General features: G+C 36.9%; 1 long non-coding RNA gene across 1 annotated transcript in view; it reads right to left on the bottom strand.

The window, feature by feature from the left end:
• Positions 1-3,444: 3,444 nt before the first annotated feature.
• The window catches only part of LOC311608447, a 160,790-nt gene continuing 139,607 nt past the window's right edge, over positions 3,445-24,627 (bottom strand). The window contains exons 4-5 of the long non-coding RNA XR_014782975.1: positions 5,935-6,635; positions 3,445-3,475 (exon numbers count right to left, since the gene is read on the bottom strand). This is a non-coding gene — a long non-coding RNA (uncharacterized lncRNA). The remainder of the gene's footprint in view (positions 3,476-5,934; positions 6,636-24,627) is intronic.

Here is a 24,627-nt window from a genome sequence, read left to right as displayed (position 1 = left end):
ACCTTGAGTCTTCCTCCAGAATAGTCAAAAACACATAAACATTATACATCGTTTTTTCACTATATAGATATGCCAAGAGCACAAATGCATGGCCTTCAGCACATAATAATGTTTGTTCTGATACATCTTTGAAGTAATTATCTCTCAAGGTTATTGCTTCCCTATGAGGCCATGACTTACCTAGTCATATTCTCTGGGCAAAGCAAGAAATCTAATTTATTCTTAAGTGTTTGTTTTCTACAAACACATCTTAAATCATTCTTCCTATTACAACTTTTCACTTTCTACATTGTCTTTAGTTTTAGTACTTTCCTTTAACCCATAAAACAAAGACTTCTACACAGTGCTGTGGAGATCATACCTATATATTCCCAAGCATGTCCTGGCTAATATTTGATAAAATATTCCTCTTGTACTTGAAAAGTACACTGTTGTTTTCTGTTGTTCCCTTCCTAAGAAAAATATTCCTCTTGTATGCACCAAGTACACTGTTGTTATCTGTGTGTTCTTGCTAAGATTTTAATTTTTATGTTATCTAAAGATTCTAGGTTACAGTAACAGTTAAAAAGGGAAGTAAAATTTAACATGTTGGTGCATAAATCTCTCCAAACTTTATATATGAAATTATTTTTTGACAAATCCATTGTTTTTTCCTATGAACTATGACACAAGAGTCATATTCTGTCATCTATGCAAAAAGAAACTGGAATATTTTTTCGAGACTTAAAGTAACAGCATTAAACACATGCTTAGGTCTGTTTTTTAAAAAAAGAATTCTGGTATCAATTTAATTTATTCTGTGGGCTTTAAAAATAGAGCTAAAGAAGTTTATTACAATATATGTGATTATGTATTCAATCCATACAATGTACTTTTCAAAACATCTCATTTGTTTTATAGCTAACATTGTTGCTGTCGTGCATGCCACAGGAGGAGTATTGTTTTGTATTTCCGTATGAATTCTTTTCTTACAACCTTCAACAACTATTCACACTAAGGAGGTAAAATACCTTGGAAATAAGCCATGCAGTAGAAGGTTGCATGTCTTTCACTCCACAAGCCAGGTTCTTTGAAAAGTTTCATTTAAGTGATTATACAAATGTTTATGTGTGGGCGTCCTTTTCTACTTCATGGTAGCTGAAGGAACTTTCTGAAAGGTACTAACATTCAAGTGCAACTGAGTTAAGGCCACAGGTAAGTACAATATAAATAGAAATTATTAAAAGGTTTTCACTTGAGTATAACTCTAGTTTCCATGTAGAACATTTTGTTGCGGATATATCTCCCTATGATATGAGGAGAGCCAAGTCTCCATCCTCCCATGTCAAAGGGAATATGTGCTATATTTTCACAGACATTTCTGGTAATGTATGTTTAAATGACCCTTGTTTCCTGAGCTTTTATTAAGTTTATGGCCTGTTTCACTTATGTTTTGAATATTTTGGAGCAAAAGTAAAATGGTACGATCCAAAGACAGGGAATTGATTGACTAAGACACCATTACATGTACACTAGCTTCTGAGGGTTAAGATCATCTCCCCGCCCATATGGACTTCCATTTAGGTAAAGTGCAAGGACAAACAGGTTAGTTTCTTGGAGCCTCGGTATTATATATATATATATATATATATATATATATATATATATATATATATATATTAGAAACCATACTAACACTTATGATGCAGTCCCAATCAAACAATTAAAAGGATAGATACAATTAATTAACAAAAATAAATAAAGCATACTGTGATTTTCTTAAAGCTCTATAACTTTCTAACAAGACAATCAAAATTCTTTAGCACAATAAAGTAGTAACAACTTATTCTGGAAAATTTCTTTGTTGCTTCAGTTGCTGATACTGTCCTTTGAGAGCTTGCCTAAGCAAGAATCACCTTGTCTAACTGTAGTTGACATCTGCCCAGAAAAAAAAAACTGTGAATTTTTTCTCAGTTTTACTTTTAATAATGCTTTCTTTTTACAGCAATATCATACAAATAACCCGACTAATCAAATGGGCTCTTTAGCTAGAACTAGTACAGCAAGTATACCTTCTCTAAAGTACAGATGTAAGTACAAATCATGATTGTGGATTTGGTGTGTAGTAGATTTGTTCATTTAATCAGCATAATATTAATAAGACCCACCAAAGATCAAAATCTGCTATTGACTGTGAGGGAAGTTCTTGTGCCCTGTGTATTCAGATGCTGATTTCTGTGTCCAGAGATCTGGTTGCAGTCCAGATGTGTGCATTATCATTTCCATGAAGAATCTCCTGTCTCAATGTTGTATAAAAATTGGTCTCCATCATCTCTGATTGGTTAATAAGGAGCTGAACAGCCTATAGCTGGACAGAGAAGACAGGAGGCAGGACTTCTGATGCCAGTCAGATGATCTCAGATAGGGATGAGAGAAGAAGAAAAAGGGAAGAGGAGGCCATGAGAAGGAGGTCGACAGAAGGAGGTCACCAAGAGGAGTTCACCATGAGGACAGATGGAGCAGAAGCACCCAAGGCAAGAGTAAGATGGCAAGTAATACAGGGCACATACTGGAGAAGCAGCCAACCTAGTATATCAGGTTAGAACAGATGAATATCTGCCCAGCTGTAGTACTTTAAAGCATATTAATAAATCTGATAGGTCTCTGTATCATTATTTGGGAACTAGAATGGGTATAGAAAAAACATTGTATTATTTTACAGTTGACTAATAAATTGGTCATTTTGCCTGTCACTATGTATCTAGCACAATGATGTGTCAGTGACACAGTGGGGTGGCTAAGTGGAGGTGGATAGATCATTTCTGAAATATTTCCTATATGTAACGAGAAGAGCATGATGTGTACGCAGTCACACATAACCGCACATACCTCCACAAAGTAGAGAAACAGGGTTCTTTATTTTTCTCTGATTCCATGTCTGTAGAAAATCATTGACCTTTAAGTAATAAAAGCAAATGTTAGAACATCATAAACCACGGAATATCAAAGCAACATATTAAACCATCGAAGATTAAAGTTAATTAATCTTAAGTATGTTGGCACAGTTATTATATTGTTGCTACAGCTCCTTGCATTGTTAAAACTATGAACTCTCATGGTGTGTCAGTTGATTTTTATAATACTGAAACAACTTTTGATCTAGTAAATAAACCATCTACTGCTGTGTTGTTGAGCATATTTATAAAAGCTAAAACAATATAATTATAATAAAATATTGTGAGTTATTTTTGAAAGTGAATACTATCTCTTCATATTAAGCTCAGTTTAAGTCACCAACTTTGACTTTGAAAGTGGGCACAAAATCAGATTTTTAGGGCAAAATCCCAAGCTTTCACACTGTCTAAAGGCTAAGCTCTAGCAAATAACCTAAAATTCTGATTAAAGAACAAGTATTGGTGTAAATTCCATGTGTTATGAAGAACAAGTAAACATCAGGCCAAACTTACCAAGTTCATCTTCAGGATGCTGATGCAAGCTGTCAATGAAGACCAGGGGAAAGTGAAAAGTCTTCATTAACAGTCCTGTTGAAAGTCTGGTTCTTTGCAACATAGTCAGTATCAACCTCCATCCTTCAAGACAGCCCATAAATTGTTAATCTGCTAACCAGATTGGTACCTAGTTCTTACAAGGTATAGCCTATCTGTCATACATGATGGTTTTCATTTATGGGGAGATATATCTTTCAAGCAAGGATTTGCTGTTTCTAAAACTCAAGGTAACCATGGTTTAGTACAAGGAACATTTGTGCCTTCTTCCTTGAAGAGAAATGAGGTAGTAGAGATTATAATGCTGACACAGAACCAAACAGGAGTCTGGCTTGAAGTAAAGAAGACAGGCACAAAATGAAGGCGGAGATGTCAGGCTTTCATCCTGTTTTTAGTTACATTGTGGGACCAAGAAAAGTAACAATTGGTGGATTTGTTTTTGTTGTTGTTGTTGTTGTTTTGAAAAAGTGGCTTCCAGGTTCATAGTGTCGCATACAGATCTCACCAGACTCTCTCCCATCTTTCTTCATAAACTACAAACAACATCACCTTGGCTCACTGATTCTTTTACTCACTTATCCCAGGACATCTAGAGAGAGCAAAACTGTGTATTAAAAATTTTCAAGTGGGCCTTTCCATTTGCCATTAAGGACATTTCTTACTCTATCATTAGAGGAAGCATCATTCTGTATCATCTATATTTCATATGGTTTGAAACTTCCTTTAGTTTTCTCAAATGCTTTCCAGTGAGCTCTGTGGCATTCTGCTACAAATGTCAGCCTCCTCTTCTGTGAAGTAGAAACAATTTCTACAAGTTTTCAGTTAATGCCATTGTTCTTGTTATTCATGTTTTCCTTTTCTTAACATCTGAAAATTCAGTAAGTACATCAAACAATACAAAAAAGCCCCCATGTATTTTTTGTAAAAAAAAAAATATATATATGGTAATTACTAAATGAGTAAGTTAAATTTGGGGATCAAGTCAAAACAGCTTTTTTTAACAAAAATGATCACAATTCTATCTGAAGTATATTGGGAAAAGCAGAGATTAGCATATCAACCTAGTAAGATCACTAGAAAAATAATTCTTTAGGACATGATCAAGCCATGGTTCAAAGCACTCTGTATTCTGCTTTGGACTACCCATAAATAATTTTCTTGAGTACTTTGTCTCCCATATTCATTGTTGTTACCTGTAACATCATCAAATAAGTTCTCTCTATATATCCAGTAGAGAAGCTGAGCTGCAAAACTTCCTTTAACTGTCACCTATCCCCAGTCTTTGCTCAAGGGAAAAAATATGCACTAATTCATTAACAAACAAAGTCATTGACAACACAATGAATTTTGAAGGAGACTAGATGGAACGGGTAAGAGAAGGCTGCATGGAGCCTGCAGGCTCATGCAAGTGAAGATCTGCCTGTAGTAAGAAGTAACATGACTGCTCAAATAGTGAAAACGACTATTTAAACCAGCTATACCAGCATAGCCAATGGAGGAGACCTCTAACTGTCCTTTGCTTCATTATAATAGCAACTCGTTTTCATTTGTCTTGTAGAATACAATGCCTGTGTTGTGTCTGACAGCTTGACATATCAACACACACACACACACACACACACACACACACACACACAAACAAGTACCTTACCTTTCTTCACTGTAGATGATAGTTATTCCCCTCTGACAGTAAGCTTGCACATTAAACAAGATGCCAAACCCCAGTGCACTCTAGTCACCGAGAAACTAATATCACGTACCTCTAGTGAGTGAACTGACTGTCACTTCATTACGAACTTTTCTTGCAGTTCCTTGCAACTCAGTTACCCTTTAACCCTGCATCTTCCTCATGCCAGCAATTCTAAGCACTGCAGCTTCCTTTTTTTTCCCTTTTTACTTCTTTTTCTCTCTTTTTATCTTTCTTCATTAAATATTTTTTATTTTTACATATACATTTATATTATTACACATATATACAATGAACTACCTACAGCATAAAGAACCATGAAACAATCAGAAATTATATAAATGTTACATTCTTAGTGTTTTGGATATTTGCATTTGGCAGACTTTAAAAAAACATCTTTCCTATCTTGATGCATATGAAATTCTGAATGTAAATCAATAGCTATCATATCTCATCATTATCAACTTAAAACATCTATCTAGTCCTAAAAACTTTTTGACTCCTAAACAACTAAGCTTCATTGTAAAAACCGAACTATCCAGTCTTCAGCGTCATCAGACTTGAGAAGGAGTAAAATTAATTACCTGAGTATACAGGAGGTACAGGTTAGCAGCTTCCCAAATGAGAAGATGACAGAAACAGTTTCCTACCTGAATAGTCACCCAAAATTCTCTATTATGTTGGAGCATCTTCTTCAGCCTTCTGGTCCAATATATCTGACAGACATATTTGTGAGTCAGGAACTATTGAAGACTTGCTTACCCTATCTTAGCAGAATTTGGCCATCGACTCTGCCTGCATCCAAGCTTGCCCTTTTTTAGGCAGAATTCTCTCTGTGGTAGAAATGAGGACATTTTGCCTAGTGGCTTGTTTGCCACATTTGAAGCCATCTCCATAAGGAGGTTCTTTGATGCTCATCGTCTCATTGTTAACGAATCTGGCTGCAACATCTGTCACCCCATTGATCACCAGGGTTGATTCGGCTGATCTAACTAGCTAGGCAGGTGTCCCCTTCGTTCCTCACCTCTCCATGTGTATCCCTCCCAAAACTAATCTTGGTGGAATAGGATGACCTTCCCTGAATACAGGAGGACTGGTCTTTGGTCAAGGGTATAGGAGTAGCTGTGCTCCTCTGCTCGAACCTCCAAACAAGCTCAAGGTCCTTTTCACTTCTTATGAGTCTTTGATTGTTTTTTTAGATAACTTTTCACTGGGTAGCCCAGAAAGGCCTCAAACTTGCTATCTTCCTCTCCAGTGTTTACTGAAATGCATCACCATATCCAGAATATCAGGATTTATTATTTTCTTTCTTTCTTTCATTTCATTTTTGTCATAAATGTACACGAATAATTTTTTTTAAAGTCTTCTGATAGTTGGTGCATTGTGCATTTCTTTCCCGCTAGTGAGTTTCTTCCAGGTTAATAACCACACTTGATGGGAGGTTATGATTCAGTATTTTTCTCCTAAAAGAACACAAAAAAGGAAAGCAAGTGAGGACATTTGTAAACCCTACTTGGTTTTTTAATGTTGATATTAAATGAAATAATGTACATAGTCTTATCTTCCAATTTATTAGTTGAGGGATTCCTGGTGGGCATGTTGAAAGCAATGTACTTTTAAATATGTTCTATTTTTTCACTCCAGAGTATCTTACAGCCATTATGCCTTATGAAATTCTATCCTATTTGAAGCCATCATGGAACTGTACTCTCGTCTACTCCGAACCTCCTTGTAAACCAGCATCTGTTTGCACATCCGTTGCTTAATTCAAGGAGACTGTGGTGCAGAAGATGGCTTCATTCATTTTTTTCCCTGAAAGTCTAAGTTAAAAAAAAGAAAAAAGAAAAGCAAATGCATTGCTTTCCCAAGAGGAATAAGATCAGAATGATTTCTCTAATGGCGTGTCCTCATTCACCAGATCATTATTTCACTGTTTCTCTTCCTGGAATCTCCTTCAGCATAGTCTGTCTTCCCAAATCAGAGTTTTTAATTATTCATGATAAGTGTTTCAAAGTAGGATTAATGTACCAGCACTCAACGTCAATTCCCTGGCTCCCTAAGGATACTGCTCATATACTGGACTTAGTTTTCACAGACTATGAAGTGTCTGTAGTTTACTATACTTGGCTTTTCAATTTTTTTGTGGTATTTTTGTTATTATATTACACGGTGAGCATATGACCGTAATGCCATTTCTAAAGTGCATTCCTTTTTGTTATTTGATTGGCTTGTTGGAAGGAATGCTGAGGATCACTCGGTTCAAGAAATTATTGTTTTATGAAACAAACGTTACTTTTGGACAAGGAGTTCGTCACTTTTAGGCCCAGATTAAAGTTTTGTATTCTTCACACTACAAATAGAATAGACAAAAGCATTGTATATTCAGTATGACACAGGAAAGAGTGATCTTAATGCCATTCTACACTTTCTTTACAGAATTTCTCCAAAAATGATTTTAAAATCTGATTAATTCACCAAGCATCAAAAGAATATCACCTCCCTTCTTGTTCCCCATATTCTAATTTTTTTTCAATTCTCGGACGAAACCTTTTTCAAGGCAGAAACAAGAGCGAACAACACATAATTTAGGTTTTAGTTTGAATCAACGCGCCCATCCCACTACCAAATCTCTTTCTTTTTCACAAATAAGATGTGAACATTCGTGCTTCAAACTCAGTTATCTAGAATAATTATCACATTTCTTCTGCAGTCATAAAAAAATTGACTTGTTTGCACTGGACTGCTTTGTTGCACAGGTTTTACATGTAGCGGAATAATCTCAAGGCTTAATTAGGGTGGGATATTCCTGGTGGAATTTTCACATAGCTGGCAGAATCCAGCTGGCACTTCCAGCTAGAATGGATTATATACTATTCACCTAGGTAGCTTGACTATTCCACGGTATGATACCTACTTCCCAAGAAATCTATTCCAATGTAATTCCAGCTATGAGAAAACCAATTTCCCAGTATCTGGAGGACTGGAGTAGTGGTAGTAGTAGCAGCAGCAGCAGCAGCAGTAGTAGTAATAGTAATAATAATAAAAATAATAATAACAACAACAACAACAACAATAGTGGTTCTGATATCACCTCAGTAAAAGCCTACACAAATATTTTTTACCTGATTTTTCAGTAACCTTAAATTTGGCTTTCATCTTTTACCAACCACATCTCAAGACTTTTTAGGCACTAGAGAAGGGAGCAGAGACATGGTTTGCCATCTAAATTTACAGATTAGTTCAGAATATGAATGGGCTTCATAAGGGGACTTATGAAGGACAGAAAGAAATGCTAATGAGCTAGCTATTACTATAAATTGCTTGATAAGTCATAGTGGTTCTGGTTACAGATGGCTTGAATAAAAGGAATGTAGTAGGGTTTTCTTTCTACTTTAATAAAACTATGTCCTTAGAATTTTGATACAGAGTTAGGGGTAAATTGGACAAGTTAAATAAAATTTCAATTACCTAGTCCTAAAAAAAAAACCTAGAGTAATGTAGTTGTCATGTACTGATATGGACAGGCTGAAGTATGATGCTCACATCTGAGGTACCACAGGAAATAGAAAGAATGGGAAATTTCCTACATGGTTTGTTGAGTTGTCTTTTAATTATGCAGGCACAAATATTGCTGAGGCATTTGGATATAGTTGTTTCGAACTTAACTTACTAGGACATTATGGCCTGATGAAACCCTTTGCAAGTTGAAAAAGATAAGCTAAGATGCATTCAGTATATACAATTTGCCCATCCAACTAAACCATTTAACATTGGTTTCTACTGCATACATATCATCTTCCAAATCAAAACTGTAAAACTGTGAAGCTGAAACTTCTCAAACTATAGGCATAAGTGTGGATATGGATGAAATAACCAAGCTGGAGATGCACTTATAGAGGCATTATATATTAATGGGGTATATATATTATATATATATAATAACCCACAAAGCTTTTAAGTGAATTGTATTTGGAGAATTACTGTTAGCTTGGATTAAACGTAGAAGAGATAATAGAAATGTAAAATATGGCTATGGACTTTGAAATTGTTATGAGCTATAAAAGGCTGAAAAATTATTCAATTACAAGAGTCCTTTATAACAGAGCAGAAAGGATGGCTGTGGTGGTGATATCAGCACCTCACATGGTAGAAGTGTAGGATGAAGAGACCTCAGGCAGTAAAGCTTGGTCTTATTCAAGCGCTGACAACCTCTTTCCATGTGCATTTCAAAACTGCTTAAGGAAAACTATTCTGGTGCCCTTTACCCATTGCCTTTTGAAATGGACATATCAAGGCATAGTCTGTGTCTGTCCAACCTTTTCTATTCAGTGTTTTGAAGGTAATGTGTCACCAACTGAACAGTGTATCACATCTGTTGAACTTGTACTTGAAGAGATGAACTCTATTAACTTAGTCTAAAGATCCTGAATCTGAAAAGGTGACAAAGAGTAGAAATGTATTTATTTCAGTTCTATAGGTGCTAGAATATTTTTGCTGAGTGAGATTAACTTTCTCTTTCATATATGATGGCTTGCTTTTTTATGCTTCCTTGTGGAGTAGGTAAAGTGAGGAGTTTCTCATGCATCTCTTTAAAGCGTGTTAATCTCATTCATGAAAATTCTACTGCTATCACCTCTTGGCCTCAAAACGGCTTCAGCAACTAGTTAAAACTTGAATTACAAACTTCATGGAAATCATTAAGAAATAAGATTTTGTAGAGTATTACTAGCACAGGGGTGAAGGCATTTCATAGGTGACAGGGCTATAAATTAAGAGCTAGAGGAATAAATATAAGGCAACCTCAAAGATGGCTCAACCATCTTATATATGTAGGTCTTATATATGTAGGTCCTTCATTATCACATTGAATAAAAACTGGCTTTATGGAGTCAATTGTAGGAGTTATGTGAAATGACCTATTCTTTTTGTTTGTTTGTTTGTTTGTTTGTTGCTTTTATTTTTCTCAGATTATTTTTTTAATTTTTTATTAATTTATTCTTGTTACATCTCAATGGTTATCCCATCCCTTGTATCCTCCCATTCTTCCCTCCCTCCCATTTTCCCCCTACTCCCCTCCCCTATGACTGTTCCTGAGGGGGATTACCTCCCCCTGGATATGCTCATGGGGTATCAAGTCTCTTCTTGGTAACCTGCTGTCCTTCCTCTGATTCTCCACAGTTGAGTGGAGAGTGGGGTATGACTTTCACACGAACTCTGGTGCCTCATATTTGACCACGTCCCCTGGAGGAGGAGAAGTGACCTGTTCTTGAAGCCCACTTGTATTGATGTCATATGTGGACTCTTAGTTCACCACTACATTGCCATCCATTAGTCATACTTATTCCCACTCCTTCTTTAAGTAAAGTATTATGTACTCTTCAAGTTCATAATCCATCATTTGTTTGGTTATTGGTTTTGGTCTCATGTAGGCCAGGCTTGTCTTGAACATGCCGTACAATAGGCACTGGCCTCCTGACTCTCCTATCTCCAACTCTCATAAGTTAAGATAACAAATGTTTGCCACAATACCCAGTTTTATGGAGTGGTGCTAATGGTTGTACCTAGGGCCTTGTAAATGCTAGACATGAACTCTATCAACTAAGCCACATTTTCAGCCCTTAGAAATGATGTCTTATGAGATGGGTCCTCAAAGAGATTAACTGACACCTTCAAATATTATCACTATCAATTTTTCAACAATGTAAGTCATGTTGGAAAGAACCCTCTGGCTCCTGTCATGCCTCAAATGGTTGCTTTTCTTGCTGCTATGAGACCATACGTTATGATACCTCAAACTAGAGCCACCCAACTGAAAAAAAAAACATGAAAAAAAATTAATTACATGGTCTACTTTGTTGTTCAAAGATAGATAGAAATAGCCAAGCTCACATATACATGCAAAGCAATGTTGAATTACCAAACTTGGACAGATGTAGGAAAACAAGAAAGTCTAAAATCCCTTGCCAGAGATACTTCTTTTCTGAGGGATCCAAAGGCATTATAATGTTATTCCCTCCACCTCACCCCCACCAAAAAAAAAAAAAAAAAAAAAAAAGAACCACCAAGAACAACAATAACTGAGACAATGGCTAGAAAGATTAAAAAATAAAAACCACGTGAATATGATATGATACCTGGAAACTCAGTGAAGAAAGGATTTCAAAGATGGGTGCTCAGCAGTGTCACTACTAATGGAACAAAGAGTTTAGAATTGAGCATGAAATTCACAACAAAAATTTCACTAGATTGATAATAATGGTTTATGGAAATATGTTATTTTAAATTGCTGGACATGATAAGACTAGTTGGGCAATACAACCTGGATGCAGTGGGAAGAAAAAGAAAACTCGGAACTAAGAGGGGATGAGAGAGGAAGCTGAAGAAAATAATTATGAGAGGGCTTGTGGGAGTGGATATCCTCACAATATATTGTTTGGAATTGTCAAAAATAAATGAATTATTGTTTTAAAATGTTGGGCATAAGATTTCTATCAATGAGGAAAGAATTGCATAAAGGATTTTTGATTGAGTACAATCCAGAAGAAAGCTAGAAGACAGTCATGTAAATACCTCTAGATATCTCTCAAAAATATACTTACCCAAGAAAGATGACGTTTTCCGTCAAATAAGTGAAATTGAGAAAAAAAAATAGACTGAAATGAGTTTGTGCAAGGCTTAAAAGACAAAACACCATATGTTCTTTCTCCTGTGATTGCCCTAGCTTCAAATCTTTTGTGTGTTCAATAGGTAGGACATGTGGAAATGAGGAAACGAGAAGTGGACTGTTGGTTATTAGGATTCACTTAGGGAGAAGATAGAATATAAGTGAAATGAAAGTGGAGAGAGGGAACACTGTGGGCAGAAGAACTTAATCAGAGAGTGGAGTGATGGGGAAATAAAAGGCCAGATAAAACCTTGAATGAAATTAAGTATTCATGCAGAAGCTACTTGGGAGCTATGATCTTGGAATACAAGTTTTAAAAAGCTATAATAAGAATATATAATTAACCATTTATAATATGGAAGAATCTTATACAATTGGGAGCTAAAGGTTTAAGTGGGAACAGGGGGCAGGGGAATAGGGGAAAGACAGGTAGAGACTGGGTTGCCCAAAACCTATATGAAGACCATATGAAGACACCTTATGAAACTCCACCAGTATGTAAGCTAGTAAAAATATACTGTTTACAAAGGAGTTTGAACAGAATTACCCCACATTACTGAACAATACTGCTCCCAGAAGACATGGATTATTAAATGAAAATCTCTCATCTGTCTAAGCATTATTGGTCAGAGCAACACCAAAGGCCCTGACAACCACCCAGGCTATTGTCATTTCTCTCCAATGTACACTGTTATTAGATGGTAACATCCTATTGCTGAAGACACTGTATAGTTTGCAGAGCTCAGTGATATCAACGTTGAACAGATCATGAAATTTTTCTGGTACCTGCAGATGTGAATCACTCTTCTGGGTGAGGAATAACATCAGTGGTCTTACCAGCGCTGTGCTCTTCATGCTAGACTATCCACTGTCAGGAATGATACACTTCTTGGTGCAACAATGGCAAGACTGTTTATAGGATAACCAGCTGCTTTCTTACCTCAATTTCAAGTGTTTCCACAGGAAGGAACTTGTGCCTGGTATTGTAAGCATGGTCAAAAACCATGACTAAGGAATTCATAGTCCCTGGGGGGAAAGTATTGATATTGATTTGTTAAATTGTTATGTTATTAAACTGAGTTATACATTTTATATTTATATTCATTAATATTTGTTGTCCCAACCCTTTGTAAGAGAAGCTTCTTGCTGAAATGGCTACTAGTTAAGGAATTACTGTTCAAAGTACTAAGAATAAGCAACTATGAGCAGCCAACCATAGATTGGATATCTGTGTCAACAATTCCCCAAGGCTTAGGGCATGATATGTCTGCTGCACACATGAAACCACAGTATCTGTGGTTACCTACATAAAATATGAATAAATTTAAGCCCAGTAAAAGGTGCAACATGTGGTAAGGATGCAGAGTAAGGGGAACACTTACCATTTCTGATGGGATTGCAAACTTGGACAGCCACAATGAAAATCAGCGTGACAGTTCCTCAGGAAGGTTCCTCTTAGCTATATATCCAAAAGACATCACATCCTACCTCAGAGAAACTTGTTCAACCGTGTTTATTGCTGCTTTAGTTATAATAGCCAGAATTTGGAAACAGCTTAGATGTCTTTCAACAAATAAAGGATAAAGAAAATATTGTACATTTACAGAATGGAATATTGCTCAGCCATTAGAAATAAGAAATCATGAAATGTTCAGGTAAGTGGATGGAGCTAGAAAAGATCATCCTGACTGAAGTAATGCAGACCAAGAAAGAAAAACATGATATATACTCAATTACATGTGTGTGTTAGCGGTTAGCTCTCCAAAAAGCAATCTACAGTTTGTGCAACCACAGAGCTTAGGTATAGAGTAAGGAAATTAGAGGAGGGATGAGAAACAGAATAGATAATTATGGATGGGCAGGATGTGTCAGGAACAGGAAGGTTAAATGCGGATGGAGACAGGAAGAGGGGATGAAGGGTAGGATTCTAGAAGGGACAACTAAACTAAGAGCCACTTGAAGGGACATATGGAAACCAAACACATTAGAAGATTCCTGAACTATACACATGTGTGAGGGGGATCTAAATGACACTGCACAACAATGGAGAGATGAAGCCCCAATGGAACACTTTTTGTCACAAAATGAAGCTTCCAGTGCTGAGTATGGATTACACCTAATTCAGGTATTGGCTAAAGAGGTGTCATGTGATCCCTCAAACAACCTAGGCTATTGCCAAGGCTATTTATTTGCAGGTTTCCACAAACTGAAGCCCTATTGCTGAAGACGACACCCACACAACTCGCCAAATGCAGAGAAGTCAAGCTGATGCCTACCTAGAGCCTTCATCCCTATAGACTAATGTTCCTGATACTGGAAGTTACTCTGCACACTACCAACAAAGAAAGGCAAACATTTAACCCAGCTATAAACCCACCTTGCCCTACAGTGGTGACCTGCCTACAAGATGCACTAATGCAATAATGGCACAGAGCTTCTGGAAGTAACCAAGCAATATGTGATTGGATTTAAGCCCCACCCCATTATATGGAACACATCCATAGCACTACTCAGATAGCCAAGGGCCTGAGACAAGATAGGACGAGGATCTTGGGGGAAAACCAAGTATTATTCTGCTAAAGGAATGCAGCAATAAAATGACTATTAGTGACATTCTTCTATACTCATAGATCAATTTTTCTCTCACCCATCATCAGAGAAGCTTTCTCCTGCAGCAGATGGGAACTAATGCACACACACAGTGTGCAGCAATGAGAGACATTACAACATTCAATCCCAAATCGTATATATGCATGAAAACTCTCTCCTCAGGGCTCAGGGAACACTGAAGAAGATGGAGTGAAAAGATCATAAGATCCAGAGAGGATGGAGGGTATTATGGAAGCAAGACCTCTTAAAAAAAGAAAAAAAACACCACACACACTGCAGAACTGATGACCATATGAACCCACAGAGACTCCAGCAACATTTACATAGTCTGCAGGGCTCTGTGCCAGATGAGATCCCAGGACCGAAAGAAGTAAGCCCCCAGAAGCTATGCCCAATTGATAACCACTAAAAATATTATTTTTCTCCAAGAAAATCTCACTGAGGAAACAACAATCTTAAGGGCAGTGGCATCCTTAAATGCTCTTCGCCTCATAATGTTTCTTCAGGGAATCTTTTTGTAAGTGTGAAGGTCCTTTGTGTTTATATTAAAGCTTCCAGCTTTGTGTTTTTATGGGATTCCTTTGTTTATGAACATATGGTTCTCTGCATTTATTGTTTTTTAACCTTTTTATTTTTTTAGCTCTTTTTCTTCTGCTTGTTTGTTTGTTTCCTCCTATTCCAGTTTGTTTGGTTTTGTTTTTCATCTTATCTTAACTTTATTTTAACTTATGATGATGATGATGATGATGATGATGATGATGACGACGACGATGACTAGATGCTTTTCAAGAAACGTCAAAAAATATGGAATCAGATGGGAGGGAGGTGGAAGGATCTCAAAGGAGATGTGGAAGGGGAAATCATAATCAGAATATTTTGTGTGAAAAAATATTTTCAATGAAAGAAAATTGGAGAAAAAAAAGCCTAGCATAAATTTGAGAGAGGATCCCAAGAATCCAGTCCCTAAGGAGGTATTTGTAGTTGATGACTGCTGCGAGAGAGAGGGACACTTTTGAGTGTGGTTCCTTATGGATTCCCCTGTTCCAGGGGATATCCCCAAATATTAACAGCATTAGCTGGATGGGGTATATTAAATAAATCGATAGATACTGATTCAGGAAAAAATAGTGATCATTAATCCGTGTACTCAATGAAATTCACAAGTTCAAAATATCTGAGGAAAAATAAAATACTCTGAAATGTATGCATTCCCCATAGTTGAAAAGCTGGATTTCTAGAAGTCACAAGAAAAAAATAATGAGAAAGTGCAGCAAAAAGAACACCAGCATGGGATCCTGAACGATGGACTGGATAAACACGCCTGCACTGCACGTGTTCCCACGGAAGCCTGTGCAGAGCTGAAGCAGCCCAGCCATCAGATGACGAACATGCTAGCATACCTTGTCAGATAACTGCTATGTTGTATCTCCTTATCATTGTCAAATTAAGCACAAAGTGAGGACAATCATGCCCCTAGCTCTCGTGACATCAGTATATGCATGATACATTACTGCCAAGAAATAGAATGCTTTCGAACAAGAACAAGGGAAATTAGTTTGTATTGTTGTTGCTAAATTGTGACATTTAAAAAAAGATACATGCAATAAGTTAAAATATTATCATCAGAGTAGAATATTTTGTCATTGTGGGAACACAGATTAACAGGTCCGTGACATGGGAAACGTCATTGATTAGTAGAGATTACATGGAAATGGGCTTCATTTCTCGCTGGTCACTTATTAGGTATAGGATCCAAAGCAAATAAAACTTCAGTGCTTTAAACTCAATTCATGAGCCAATAAAAGAGGGGCTGGATGTGGTGGTGTATGCCTTTAATCCCAGCACTCGGAAGGCAGAGGCAAGTGGATCTCTGTAAGTTCAAGGCCTGCCTATTCTACAAAGTAAGTCCAGGATAAGCAAGAATATACAGAGAAACCCTGTCTCAGAAAACCAAAAAAAGAAAAAAAGAAAAAAAGAAAGAGAGGAATCAATAATATAAAGACAATAGCCACCTTTAAGTATCATGGTGGGCATTAAGCAAATTTTAAAATGTTCCAAACATAGTATCTATCATCAGATGAATATATGTCAAATTATCATAGCATAGATTATGGGATTAATAACAAATAAATAACATACATTTAGTTCCACAATGATATGAAGCCCGTATATCTGAGGCCAGTGTGTTCTGTTGATGTTCTCTTGTTCTTTGCAGATGCCTACCACTTACTGTGCACTCACATGAGCTTACCTTGATATGCAATGCTGCCAGTATACTTTGCTCTCGTGGCATCATCTAAACTCAATATCCTTCTTATAGTCCCTCTCTAAACACATCTCACAGCATTGGCAGTTATGACATGCAAATGAATATTAACTGGTTCACAAATATTTATTTTATAACAATGAAAAGATCTTAAAAGAAAAACAATGGAATTTCAGCCATAGTTGTTACAGAGATAATTAGCATTTAAGCCAGCTGTTAGAGATAATCTGAATCCTAAAAATGTTTGTGACCATTTGTGTTTGTTGCTCTACATAATACTATAAGAAACTCTCTCCCCTTTACATGATTTAAAATCTTATTTTTCAAAATGTGTCCAAGATGGACAGGCTTAGATTGTCAAGTTTTTGAGGACAATAGTTGTGCCACATTCATTTTAGAAGTTGTGATACTTACCAACATGTCTGGAACATAATGGACGTTTTAGAGATGTTTGACACATGAACCACCACAATTGTACTCTTTATATTTGTTTGATTAATTTTGATATCTGCTGTGAACAAATAGAATCAGGAAAAAAAAAGCATACAGCAGTGTAATTCACACTAAAAGGCTAGGTTTTTTTTTCTATTTTGTGTATTACAACCTTAAATTTCATATCCTGTCTCTTCATTCTCTATAAGGAAAGGTAGTTCTTCACGCTGAACTGGGCACAATAAATATCTAACTGTTATTGGCAGGGAAGTTAGCACACTGATTTGGCTCTGGTCTTTAATGGAAATGTAATCATCAGTCTGCCTTTATGAGGGTGCACTGCTACCACCAAATATCCACTTAGGTGCTGAGGCCAAGGCGGCAGGCAGTAGTCCAAAAGCATTAACATCCCCCAGGTGACAATAAAAGGATGAAAAATGCTCACAGGGAGAAGGATCCATTTCGGATTTCCTATTATTTTTAAAGTAAAAGAGAAAGTTGGTCATTTTATATCAATTTAGTCTGCTGAGGTTTTCTAATTTGCCAATAAAAGACTTTACAATCATAAATCCAGTGAGAGCTCACAATGCATTTGTCAGCTGAGGGATGTACTCTCTTACAGGCAGGCAAAATGAACTCACGGGCTCCAGTAAAAAGCTTTTGGAATATTTCTAATGACACAAAATACTGGTCCCCAGTAATCTCTTGTTTTCTTGGTTTAATTCTCTCTCCTGGTATCAGTCTTCTTAGACTGTATCTTAAAAAACAGCGAGTCTGCTTACACTTTCTAATTATGCATGTAAGTAGGTACCTGGTACCTCTGTGGCTGCACTTCTCCTCCTTGTCTTACAATGCCTTTCTCACTTGCTCATCTTCTTTCAGATCACTGCAGATTAAGACCAAGTGTTAGTTACACTACAGAGAGAAGTCACCCCAGAGGAACCAGAGAGAATAGCTCTTTCAGTCCATTACTTCCTTAGAATTTTTGCTTTGGGCCAGGATGCAGTTCTTCTTGTATTTTATGGACTTTTGAAACTATTATTCTCTCATATATTACATTCCTGACTGCAATTTTCCTTCCTTCTACTCCTCCCAGTCCTTCCTCCCCATCTACCCTCTCCTCCAGACCCATGGCTCCCCATTTCCCTTCAGAAAAGAGCAGGCCCTCCTGGTGATGTCAACAAAACACAGCATAGCAAGTTATTATATAAGACTAGGCACATACCCTCATAACAAGGTTGGATGAAACAATCCACTAGTAGGAAAACAGTCCCATAAGCAGGCACACAAGTCAGAGACACTATTCGCAGCCCCACTCGCACTGTTAGGAATACCATAAGAAGACCAAGCTACACAATCATAACATATATGCAGTGAACCTAGCCCAAATCTGTACAGGCTCCCTGGCTGTCACTTCAGTCTCTATGAGCCTGCAGAGATAATTCTGTAGGTTTTCTTGTGGTGTCCTACCATCCTTCCTCCTCCTCTTCCACAAAATTCCCCGAGTTCTACCTAATTTTTTAATTCATTTTAAAAGTTTTTATCTCCAGCCAGGAGTAATGGGTACACCTTTAATCTTAGCACTCAGGAGACAGAGACAGGCTGATCTTTGTGAGTTCCAAGCCACCCTGCTCTACATAGTGACTTCCAGTACAAGCCAGATGTACATAGGGAGACCCTATGTAGGAAAAAAAAGAGTTTTATCTCCTTTATTGGTTTTCTGATCTCTTAAAGATCAGGATTTTTACATCGATCCCAGTATATCTCAAGACAAACACATTTTGAACATATCTACCTGAATTTAATTTCTAAATGTATAGAGTTTGCTAAGTTATTTAATAGAAGAAATATACACGTGTGTCTCATGGTAAAGGAAGCCTTGGATTCTACAGGACACTGAATAAAGCTTTCCAGGCAGCATGACTGAGGAAGATCTTGTTAAGTGGTTGTGTTGTAACTCACCTGCAAGGCAAGGAACAGAGCAAGAACACAGTAAGTGCAAAGAACACGTTGTCTCCTTGGATGAGACAAATTCACACTCACCACCTGTTAATCAACTTCATATTTGTCTAATTTTGTTCAACACTCTTTGATCAGTTGATCTAAGGGGCCAGGGTTTTTCTCTAAGCACCAAGCAAAGCATAGCTGCTTTCTCTCCTGCAAGCCAAGAGGTCAGTAGTGACCTCTGGTGCAATCCCTAGGCAATTGTAGCTCAGAAGGAAGTCTTAAGACTTCCAGGAAAGCTGAAAGTCACATGAGGCAGAAAATCCCTTTGGCTTATCTGCAGACTGTTTCGCTTGCAAATACAATTCATAGAGTGGAGTCACTCAACCCGAGACCATTATGAAAGCAAAAACATCAGGATAAAGATGAAGGAATGCAAATAGGAAAGAAGCCATAGTTCCCATGAATCATCACGTCACTGAATCAGCTAGCACTAGTATTACTCTCCCCGGATGTTTTATATGCACGAATAACTCTCTTTTCCAGAAATCATGATTGATAGAATATATTTAGGAGATTGACAAATGTCGTTTGAAACTTAAGACATATATTAGAGAAACAAAGTTTGAAAGAGTGAATGATAAGGGAAAAGAAACAGATGTCTAGAAGCACAGCTTAAAGTTAAAACCCGAGGGAATTTCTCCCTGTAGTAGGGAATTTTCTGTCTTGTGTCTGTGAAATCATGAGCGTAAAATGAAGAGGGAAAATGAACCTCAGCAACACCGGTCTGAGGCAGGAGAACTGACAGAATTAGAGAAAGGAAATGAAAACAAAGGGGAAAGCTGTTAAAGCGAGGAAAACACACTGAAATTATTTTTCAATTGTATCACATGAAGAGAAACCTTCCCTTCAAAAAGTAATGGTAGTCACAAGTGTTTCAGAGTAAAAATTGTAAGATGAGTTGGAAAAAATAAATAAAAATAATCAAAAACTGGAAAAGAATTAAGTTCTCTCTGCTTGCAACTGACATGATTATAAACACGCAAGTGCATATATATACATGTATATTTTATGTGTGTATATATGTATGTGTGCATGTATTTACATATGTATAAATATGTATACCTTCAAAAATGTCACTGACAGAGCTAAGGTCAAGCTGAGAAAATAGTAATAAAATACAATATTTACTGAATATAATATTTATCATAAATCACTCAGCACTGGTTCTGTACATAATAGTGAATGATCCAAGACAGATTCAAGAGAACAATCTTGCTTATAATACTTATAATATCAATTAAATACTCATGACAATTATAAAACAGTGATAAAAGAAATAAAACAACTTAAAAATGATTAAAATACTCATCTACTAAAAGAAATAGTTTATAAAGATGTCTTTCTCCACAAACTACTGATGATACATTTTTATGGAAACAGTAAAATCTTAAAATTCATATGAAATCACAAAGTAAAATCTGGGGAACAAAAATAAGGAAATGGAGGCTGTGAGCCTGACCTATCTGGGACATCTGTCACCCTACAGATTGAACTATCTAACTGGTTGTGTGTCAGCTGTCCCCTTGCCCCATCACTGATCCATGAATGGTTTTTCTGAAGCCACATTCTGGATTGAAATCCTTCTGCAAGAGAAGAATAGCTGTATTCTCCTGCTAGGTCTTCCAGACAAGTCTCAAAAAAAAAAAAATACATCAGGATACATGACATGTTATAATACATGACGATAGTAATAAAATTAGCAGATCAAATCTATAAAAAGACACACACCAGTGGAACAGACAAACCAAAGATGAATAAGAAAAATATGACATTTATACATGTATACACACAGTGTAATATTATCCTATCTTAAAAATAAAAAGAAAAGCCAGACTTGATGCTGCATGTCTGTAATCCCAGCACTCAGGAGGCAGTGGCAGGTGGGTCTTTGTGAGTTCAAAGCCAGCCTCTGGGACAGCCAGAGCTACATCATGAGACTCTTTCTCAAAACAAAAAAACAAAAACAAAATTAAAACAAAACATGAAAATTTAAAAATTAAAGAAAAAGGGAGAAAAAAAGCAAGTCTATCACTTTTGACTGTTGGGGGTTGTTCTGATGTATTTTTATGCTAATTGCTGCTTGCTGTCTCTGTGCTCCACTTGTATCTTGCCTAAGAGCCTAACATGGTTGACTAATAAAAGATCATCACACCTGAGGAGGGCAAATGGAATAGGTGTGGCTAAGGTTCCAGGCTTTGGGGAGACAAAGAGAATCTTGGGAGAAGGAAAGAGACCTGGGGGAGAAGAAGAAGACAGGACCATGGATTAAGTGGAGGAGAAGCAGAGTTGGGGGTTGAGCTCAGTGGGAGAGCACTTACCTAGCAAGCACAAGGCCCTGGGTTCAGTCCTCACCTCTGGAAAGGTGCAGGAGAAGCACATGGATGGCGTGAATGGAGATTTGGCCCAGATGAAGGACATTAACAAGTATTTGGGATTATATATGGGAAGTAGCTTGATAAAAATTACTAGGACCAGATGGCATGGAATTTTAAATTACCAGTATGACCTAATAATTGTTTATTATCAGGTCTATTATTATTATTACATCAGTATAATATAATAATATATATCCCATACCTGCCCCACTATGGGAAGTAGTTTAAGGGATTAATATCTGCCCTGCCCCAGGTTATCTAGGACTATTTTAAAATATAACAGGTGTCTGTGTCTTAATTGATTGCTAGCGGGTTAAAAAATACTGCCATGCAATAATAATTATAGGCCTAATAATAAATATTATTACTCCAACCTGGTAAAATAACTGCAACACATGACAATCTAAATGAACCCGGAGAACATACTGTTATGTGAAATAAAACAGACACAGAGAAACAAATCCTGCATGAACTCACCAGTATGCTGATGGTAAAAGAAAATTTCAGTAACCAAGACCCAGGGTTATTTCTGTCCCAGCAGAAAGGACTGGGACAATGTTGTTCAATAGATGGAAATTTCTAGTTAATTATAATAAATAACTTCATAAATCAATTGGACAGCTTGTAACTATAGTTAATAACTATGCACTATATTTTTGAAAATTACTACAAGAATAAATTTCAAAGATTTCCACTAAAAAAAAAACATGGTAAGTATATAGGCTAGTGTTAATTGCCCAATATAGTCAATCCATAATGTGTACACGTTTCCAAACATATTGCACTTGATAAATCCATATACTTTTTATTTATCAATATTAATTAATCTTTAAAGAATATAGTTTGACAAGACACATGAAGTTATGAGTTAAACCAGAGGACTAATAAGTAAAGTACAGCTAGTATTGGTCATTGGATTAAAAACCATTATAAAGTGTTGTTATATAACTCCCTCAAGATTGATGTAACTGGGCTGTGAAAACTCTGACATCTAGAGGGATGATGGATCATTCTTGAGTGCTCGTGCTTGCTTGCTTCAACTTTCAGACAGGAGAAGATCAATCTTCCCTTTAGCTTCCTAATTGTGTATATCAGTAGAAACTATACTGACAAGTCTCTATTGTGGTCTATCCACTGTTGAAGACCTGTTGACAGGTACCTACTCTAATTTGCTTTAAAATTGTAATTACAATTTACATTTGTAAGCTTTCAATGGCTTATCTCTACATTCCTAAAAGGTTCTTATGGTTACTCAGCAAACATCTATTGGGTGACAAACATATGCTGTGACTCTGTTGGAGCCTAGAGAAAGAACAGTCAACATCAGTCCCTACTCTTCTTGCAAGAAGGGCTTCCCAGATCCCATTCTCCTTAAAGTCCCCAAAGGAGAGTGATGCTGAGCTCAGGATTGTTGGGGGTTGATCTCATGTATTTTGATGCTAATTAGTAAGAAGCCTTCACACCTAGGCAGGGCAAAGGAGATGAGTGTGGCATACTGGGAAGAGAAAGACAGGAGGAAGCCAGAGAAGAGGAGAGGGATTACTATCTGCCCTGCCCCAGGCTATTTTAAAATATAACAGGTGTCTGTGTCTTGATTGACTGCTAATGGGTTATACTGATGTAATAATAATAATAGGCCTGATAATAAACAATTATTAGGACATACTGGTAATTTAAAAAGGACACAGGATGCCATTTTCACCCATTACTTAAATAAACTAGCACAATCTGCCAATGCATCCTTATTAAAAGCAACACTCACAACTTTCCTAGCAACTGTAAATTTGTAGTCTTGGTATCATAAGCAATGCCAATGGTAAACCAAACAGTTAATTACTTTATTTTGGTTTTCATAGTGAATAGTTCACTTTGTCAGTCTCCTTTTTAAAAAAAAAAAACAAAACCAAAAGGCTGATCAGATCATGGTCATGTCAATTGCTGGTCTACTTTTCTTACAAGAATATACATCTTAGGTGCAGCAGATAGATTCTACAGAAAGATATGGTAGGATAGTTAGATAAGGTCTTCAAAGACCTCAGAAACATGCAGAATATGGCATTTAAAAATGTTTTTATTGGGGGCTGAAGAGATGGCTCAGTGGTTAAGAGCACTATCTGCTCTTCCAGAGACCCTGAGTTCAATTCCCAGCAACTGCTCACAACCATCTATAATGAGATCTCTGGTGCCCTCTTCTGGCATGCAGGTGTACATGCAGATAGAGCACTCATACATAAAATAAATAAATCTTTTTTTTTTATGTTTTTATTGTTTTAAATATTCATCAACAATGAGAAAGTTTAACTCCTGGCAACACCCAGCCTACCTCAAAGAAGATGATGAGTATCAAAGAACTTCCTTATAGAGATGTCTTCAAATGTGACAAACAAGGCCCTGGACAAAATGTCCTAGCTTCTACCACAGACAGAATTCTGCCTAAAGAAGAGCAAGCTTGGATGCAGGCAGAGTCGATGACCAAACTCTGTCAAGACGGGGTAAGCAAGTTCTCAATAGTTCCTGCCTCACAAATATGTCTGTCAGATATATTGGGCCAGAAGGCTAAAGAAGATTCTCCAACATTATAGAGAGTTTGTAGGTGACTGTTCAGGTAAAAAACTGTCTCTGCCATCTTCTCATTTCGAAAGCTATTAATCTGCCTTCCCAGCATGCTCAGGTAATCAAGTTTATTCCTTCTCAAGTCTCTGATGGAGTTGAAGACCAGGTAGCTTAGTTTTACAAGGAAGCTTAGTTGTTTAGGAGTTAACACGTTTTTAGGTCTAGATAGATGTTTTAAGTTGATAATGACAAGATGTGGTGGAGATTGACCTAGATTCAGAATTCTAAACACACCAAGATATGAAAGATTTTTCTCTTCGAAGCTGTCAAATACAAATAGCCAAAACACTAAAAATGTAACATGTCCCTTGGATGGAGATGCCTGGTGGCACTCAGAGGAAAGATAATAGGTCACCAAGGAGAGACTTGATACCGTATGAGCATATACAGGGGAGAAGGTCCCCCTCAGACATAGACTTAGGGGAGGGGAGGGGAGTAGGGGGGAAGTGGGAGGAAGGAAGGAATGGGAGGATACATGGGATGGGTTA

The sequence above is a fragment of the Acomys minous genome (assembly GCF_964271855.1).
Source record: "Acomys minous genome assembly, chromosome: 11".
Lineage (NCBI taxonomy): Eukaryota > Metazoa > Chordata > Mammalia > Rodentia > Muridae > Acomys > Acomys minous.
This window is presented reverse-complemented; position numbering and strand designations above follow the sequence as displayed.